We start from the raw sequence: 7,336 nt of genomic DNA on the forward strand, positions 1-7,336 counted from the left end.
TTTTTTAAAGACCTTTTTTATTTTCCTTAGAATTTCTGGCAAACTACAACACAGTTCTCCTGACAGTATTTTTCACGATTGTCCCATTCTTCAGGATCCATCTCTGATTATACTTCCTTTCATCTATATTTTGTCCATCCTCTCAAAACATTAGCTCAACAGGCCAGGCGGTGGCTCAAGCCTGTGATCCCAGCACTTTGGGAGGCCGAGGCAGCCAGATCACCTGAGGTCAGGGCTTCAACACCAGCCTGGCCACATGGCGAAACCCCGTCTCTACTAAAAATACAAAAATTAGCTGGACGTGGTGGCAGGTGCCTGCAATCCCAGCTACCCAGCAGGCTGAGGCAGGAGAATCACTTGAACCTGGGAGGTGAAGGTTGCAGTGAGCCGAATCGCACCACTGCACTCCAGCCTGGGTGACAGAGTGAGATTCCGTCTCAAAACAAGAAAAAAACCCAACACATTAGCTCAACAGGGAGCTCAGGCCGGCACACTGGTTTCCATTACTGCTTCCCTCTTTTCATCTTCATCATGATTATTCATGATTGTATAATCAGGATTTCTTTTTAAAGAAGCTCCCTAGTTGATATTAGCTGACAGAACAAAAGATTCTTGATTAAATGATGGCTCTTCCCTGCTCACTGAAAGTCAAAAGCTAACAAAATACTTTGATCAAAAAATGGATTTTGTAATCCATCGTTATGAAAATAGTGAAGAACTTTCAGGAGTAAATGAATAGTTTTGTGGACAGATGCTTTTAGAGGTCAAGAATCATTGAGAGAGCTGTTTCTGAACAAAGAACTGGAAAAGCCAGGCTCTGCCAACGCCCAAATGTAAACGTAAATGAACTACATTGCCAGGCACCTATTTTCACGGAACTCTTCTCCTTTGCCTGAACCATTTCAACCATTTCTTTTCTTTTACTTTCTTATTTTTTTTTTTGGAGATGGAGTCTTGCTTTGTCCAGGCTAGAGTGCAGTGGCACAATCTTGGCTCACTGCAACCTCCGCCTCCCGGGCTCAAGCAATTCTGCCTCAGCCTCCCAAGCAGCTGGGACTACAGGTGTGTGCCACCACACCTAGCTGATTTTTGTATTTTTATCAGAGACAGGATTTCACCATGTTGGCCAGGCTGGTCTGGAACTCCTGACCTCAGGTGATCCACCCATCTCAGCCTCCCATAGTGCTAGGATTATAGGTGTGAGCCACCAGGCCTGGCTCAACAGCTTTCTAATTGTCTCCACGTGTCCAGACTTGTGACCCTCAAATCCAAACTACACAGTCACCAAGATCTACCTAAAACACAAGTCTCAGAATGAATGACCTCCCCTGTTCCCGCTTGTGGCCTACAGGACAGAGATCACACTCCCCACTGGCAAGCACACACCGTGCAGAAACAGGCCCTGTCTCCCTTGCAAGCCCTCTTTCTGCACAGCTCCATGACTACTAGCTATGCTTTAGCCACCCCACCCCACCCCCGGCACCCACCACGCTGATTCTCACCTTTTTGCCTTTGCACACACAGTCCCCTCCATCTGGCATGACTTCTTACACCCTGACCCCTCAGGTTGTTCCTTACTACTCAGTTCAGACACCATTTGCCTTGGGAAGCCTTTTCTTGTCCCTGTGCCCCCGTAACTCCCTGAGACTATTTTACATCAGGGTATACAAGTACCTATTCCTGCATCTGTCTTTCCAACAGTGAGCTCCCAAGACCAGGAACTAGGTTTGTGGATCTTTGAATTCCCTGCCCTAGCAAAGCCCTGGCACATTGTAAACTAGATCAGTGTTTGTTGAATGAAGTTTGTCTGTTTGTTTTTTGAAAGAGTCTCACACTGTCATCCAGGCTGGAGTGCAGTGCATGATCTGGGCTCACTACAACCTCCACCTCCCGGGTTCAAGTGATTCTCCTGCCTCAGCCTCCCGAGTAGCTGGCATTACAAGCACCTGCCACCTTGCACAGCTAATTTTTTTGTATTTTTATTAGACATGGGTTTTACCATGTTGGCCAGGCTGGTTTCAAACTCTTGACCTCAAGCGATCCACCCATGTCAGCCTCCCAAAGTGCTAGGATTATAGGCGTAAGCCACTCACCCAGCCTATTGAATGAAGTTTAAATGAAACCTTTTTTTTTTTTTTAATGGAGTTTTGCTCTTGTTACCCAGGCTGGAGTGCAATGGAATGGTTTCGCTCACTACAACCTCCACCTCCCGGGTTCAAGCGATTCTCCTGCCTCAGCCTCTCATGTAGCTGGAATTACAGTCACGTGCCACCACACCCAGCTAATTTTATATATTCAGTAGAGATGGTGCTTCTCCAAGTTGGCCAGGCTAGTTTTGAACTCAGGTGATCCACCCTCCTCTGCCTCCCAAAGTGCTGGGATTACTGACACGAGCCACCACGCCTGGCCGAAACCTCTTGCTCTTAGAAGGACCATCAGGTATTTGCAATGCCTATTCTCTATTCTCTCATCTGCCTTACAAATTATTTTGAAATATTTGAATTATTTTCTTATATTTAATTTTTTTTTTTTTTTTTTTTTTTTTTTTTTTTTTTTTTTTTTTTTTTTTTTTTTTTTTTTTTTTTTTTTTTTTTTTTTTTTAACTCAGTTACTTGTCTTCTGGTTTGTTGAAGCAGTAAGTCAGACAACATTTGCCACAATAATGTCTGTCAAAGTAGCTTGCCATAAACACTCCAGCACCACATTGATCAGAAGGGCACTCTCGACGAAGGCGACTAATTTTGCCATTCTCATCCACCTTATACTATTTCAGAACAGCCAGCTTAATCTTCTTTCTCTTGTGCTTATTCTTCTCGGGAGTGCTGTAAGACTTCTTCTTCCTCTTCTTAGCACCACCACGAAGACTCAACACAAGATGAAGAGTAGACTCCTTCTGAATGCTGTAGTCAGACAAAGTACGTCCATCTTCCAGTTGCCTGCCAGCAAAGATCAGTCTTTGCTGATCAGGAAGAATTCCTTCCTTATCCTGGATCTTGGCCTTTACATCTTCTATCGTTTCCAAGGTTTCAACCTCGAGGGTGATGGTCTTCCCTGTAAGGGTTTTCACAAAAATCTGCATTTTGGTGGCGGCCCCACCTGAGGCGCAGATGGCGGATCGAAAAGAAAGAACCTATTTAAATGTTCGAAATATCTTCTGATGTTTATTTTTATCCAGAAAGAAAATAACTAGACATTTTTATATAAAGTCAATTTTTAAATTTATTCATTTATTTTGAAATGGAGTCTCACTCTGTCACCCAGGCTAGAGAACAAAATCAATTTTTAAATGTTTTCATTTATTTTTATACCTCCACCAACTTTCACAATTTATTTTATTTTTATTTTTATTTTTTTTTTGAGACGGAGTTTCGCTCTTGTTACCCAGGCTGGAGTGCAATGGCGCGATCTCGGCTCACCGCCTCCTGGGTTCAGGCAATTCTCCTGCCTCAGCCTCCTGAGTAGCTGGGATTACAGGCACATGCCACCATGCCCAGCTAATTTTTTGTATTTTTAGTAGAGACGGGGTTTCACCATGTTGACCAGGATGGTCTCGATCTCTTGACCTCGTGATCCACCCGCCTCAGCCTCCCAAAGTGCTGGGATTACAGGCTTGAGCCACCGCGCCCGGCCCCTTTCACAATTTATTTAAAGCATTTTCTTTTTTAAGAGACAAGGTCTTGCCCTGTCACCCAGGCTGGAGTACAGTGGTGAAATCATAATTCACTGCAGTCTCGAGCTCCTGTGCTCAAGTGATTCTCCTCTCAGCCTCCTGAGTAGCTGGAACTACAGGTGCACACCACCATTTTATTTTATTTGTTTATTTTTTTAGAGATGGATATCTCACTGTTGCCCAGGCTGGTCTTGAACTCTTGGCCTCAAGTGATCCTTCTGTGAGAAAATTTATAATAAAATAAAAAATTAAGGTATTAAGTTACTTCCCCCACCCAACCAGTAACAGAATCCTGCTTATGTCTTACAGCCCAGGACTGGATCGCATGGATTCCTCTGACTGCTTCAGAGGCTGGGAAAGCAAGTGCCATGCTCAGCTTTCCAGCCTTCATAGGAAGTGTCAGGGAGAGGCTATTGGAGTATAACTGATTAGACAACAAAGAGTTTCTGCCACTGAATGTAAATAGCACTTACCATTTATTAAGTAGGTTCTTATATAACCCAGGAATCTTGCCTCACTAGCAAATAACGTTCCATCTCTTTTATTTGTAAGACACTGAGCCCTCTCTATATGAAAGGAAATTAATTTTTCTTTTGAGTTTGATCCACCCAACAGCAAAGTCCTGGGGATGCTGAAGGATGCTTGTATGGTATGTCATTCAGAACATTTGGTTGCAAGCAACAGGAACCCCACTCTCATTAGCCAAAATAAAAAGCGATCAGTGACTCCCAGGGCCCAACCATAGGAAATGCAGGGGGAGGAGCTTAGCTTTCATGGCACTAGGTCTTGAAAGTTTGTCACTGTCCATCTCTTAGCTCTGATTCTCTCTCTGGTGGATTCATTCCCATAACACCAGACTTAAAGCCTCAACAGCTCCAGGCTTACATCTTTATAACCTTGAATCTGGAGAGGAAAGAAAGCTCTTTCCTGCCAACTCTAAGTAGAAAAGGCCCAGGAAAGGACTTTGTTCCAGTTTCAGTCCCATACTGCTGTGGCCAGGGATGGAGGACAGCAGCTAGCCCCACTGGGACAGGTGCCCACCCTTTGAGGGGCTTGAGGTACTAAGGATAATCACCCCACCAGAGTCATTGGGTTAGGATGGGTAAGGAGCATGCCACAGAGAAACAAAAGGTACTGACCCTATGAGAAAAGACAGGAGTAAACCCTGGGCAACAGAAACAGCAGCGGTCCACATGCTAGCTGGTGGCTCTGCCCCTAGGCTGCTCTCCTCAATCATTTCCTCCACTGTCTCACCACTGCCACTGAAACGCTAACAGCCTATGAAATTGGAGGGCGAGAGGGCCCCATATGCCAAAGCGATTGCAGGAGCAGGACAGAGCATGGAGCATGCTGCAGACATTGGAACAGCTCAAGGGTGCTGAATAAGGCTCTGTCTTCAGCTCCCCATACACAGTGGTTCCTTGGGGTGTGGCAAAGGCGCCATTCCACCTGGGGCCATGCTCTATTGGTGGTCACACTAAACCTAGGGCTCACTCACACCCAAACAGTCTCCCTTGGACCCCAGTGAACATCTCTTTTGACCCAGGTACATGCCGACCTTTTGCCCGATGTGTGACCCATAGCCACTTGCTGTGCCAAGAGCCAGCGTTTGCCCAAGAATCCCTCTGGGACCCCTAGAGCAGAGGCCATTCCTTCCTCCTCTAGTCCTGAGGTAAGCTCCATTGGCTGCTCCAGACGGTTTTTCGTTCCTTTCCAGAAGTTCGCCTTTTTATAGTGGCTTACTTCACAATAACAACTTTATTCCTAATCAGGCAACAGAAGCAAAAGTAGGCACGTGGAATCACATTAAGCTAAAAAACTTCTGCACAGCGAAGGAAACAATCAACAAAGTGAAAAGACAGTCTGCAGAATGGCAGCAAATATTTTCAAACTATCCATCCCATAAGGGATTAGTAACCAGAATATATAAGGAACTCGACTCAAAAGCAAAAAAAAATCCAGTTGAAAAATGGGCATATTCTGCTCTCTGAAAAGCTGAGTTGTCAAAAAAAAAAAAAAAAAAAAAAAAAAAAAAAAAAAAAAAAAAAAAAAAAAAAAAAAAAAAAAAAAAAAAAAAAAAAAAAAAAAAAGAAATGAAAAAAAAAGAAAAATGGGCAAAAGAGGCCAGGTACAGAGGCTTACGCCTGTAATCCCAGCACTTTGGGAGGCTGAGGCTGGCAGATCACTTGAGGCCAGGAGTTTGAGATCAGCCTGACCAACATGGTAAAATCCTATCTCCACTAAAAATACAAAAATTAGCTGAGCATGTTAGTGCATGCCTATAATCCCAGCTACTCAGGGAGGCTGAGGTAGAAGAATTGCTTAAACCCGGGAGGGAAAGGTTGCAGTGAGCTTAGATTGTGCCACTGCACTCCAGCAAGACTGTCTCAAAAAAAAAAAAAAAAAAAAAAAAGGCAAAAGACCTGAGTAGACATTTCTTCTGTTGTAATTCTTTTTTTTTTTTTTTCTTTTTTGAGACAGAGTCTTGCTCTGTCACCCTGGCTGGAGTGTGCAGTGGCTCAATCTCTGCTCACTGCAACCTCCACCTCCTAGGTTCAATTGATTCTTCTGCCTCAGCCTCCCAAGTAGCTGGGACTATAGGTGTGCTCCAGCACGCCCAGCTAATTTTTGTATTTTTAGTAGAGACACGGTTTTGCCATGTTGGCCAGGCCGGTCTCAAACTCCTGACCTCAGGTGATCTGCCCATCAAGAGGCCTCCCAAAGTACTGGGATTACAGGTGTGAGCCTCCACACCCAGCCATTTCCTTTGTAATTCTGTATGTTTTATGTTATTATTTTAGATGTAGTGGGTACATGTGCAGATTTTTACATGGATATATTGCATGATGCTGGGATTTGGGCTTCAACTGAACTCATCACCCAATTAGTGAGCATAGTACTCAATAGTTTTTCTTTTATTCCTTTTTTTTGAGATGGAGTTTCGCTCTGTCACCCAGACTGGAGTGCAGTGGTTCCATCTCTGCTCACTGCAATCTCTGCCTCCCAGGTCCAGGTGATTCTCCTGCCTCAGCCTCCCAAGTAGCTGAGACTACAGGCATGCGCCACCATACCTGTCTAATTTTTGTATTTTTAGTACAGACAGCGTTTCACTGAATTGGCTAAGCTAGTCTCAAACTCCTGACCTCAGGTGATCTACCTTCCCTGGCCTCCCACAGTGCTGGGATTACAGGTGTGAGCCACCATGCCCAGCCTAATTGTTTTTCAAACCTTAAGTCCGTGCCTCCATCTTCCCTTTTGGAGTCCCCAGTGTTTATTGTGCAGTATCAGAAAGATCTTTCTACCCACATGTACCCGCTGTTTAGTTCCCACTTATACATGAGAACATGCAGTATTTGGTTTTCTGTGGCTGAGTGAATTCACTCAGGATAATGGCCTCCGGCTGCATTCACATTGCTGCCAGGGACATGATTTTGTTCTTTTTTATGGCTGTATAGTATCCAGTGGTATGTACATACCATATTTTCTTTATCTGGTCCACCATTGGTGGGCACCTAGGTTGATTCCATATCTTTGCTATCGTGAGTGCCGTGATAAACATGTGAATGCAGGTGTCTTTTTGGTAAAACTATCTATTTTCCTTTGATTCACAGGATTCCTGGGTCGACTGGTAGTTTTATTTTTGGTTCTTTTTTTTTTTTTTTTTTT

The 7,336-nt window shown here is 44.2% G+C and overlaps 1 pseudogene; it reads right to left on the minus strand.

Annotated features, from left to right (window-relative positions):
• Positions 1 to 2,549: 2,549 nt before the first annotated feature.
• LOC108304039 lies at positions 2,550 to 3,130 on the minus strand (annotated as a pseudogene).
• Between the last annotated feature and the right edge of the window lie 4,206 nt (positions 3,131 to 7,336).

Source organism: Cebus imitator, unplaced genomic scaffold (assembly GCF_001604975.1).
Source record: "Cebus imitator isolate Cc_AM_T3 unplaced genomic scaffold, Cebus_imitator-1.0 Scaffold52, whole genome shotgun sequence".
Classification (NCBI taxonomy): Eukaryota; Metazoa; Chordata; class Mammalia; order Primates; family Cebidae; genus Cebus; species Cebus imitator.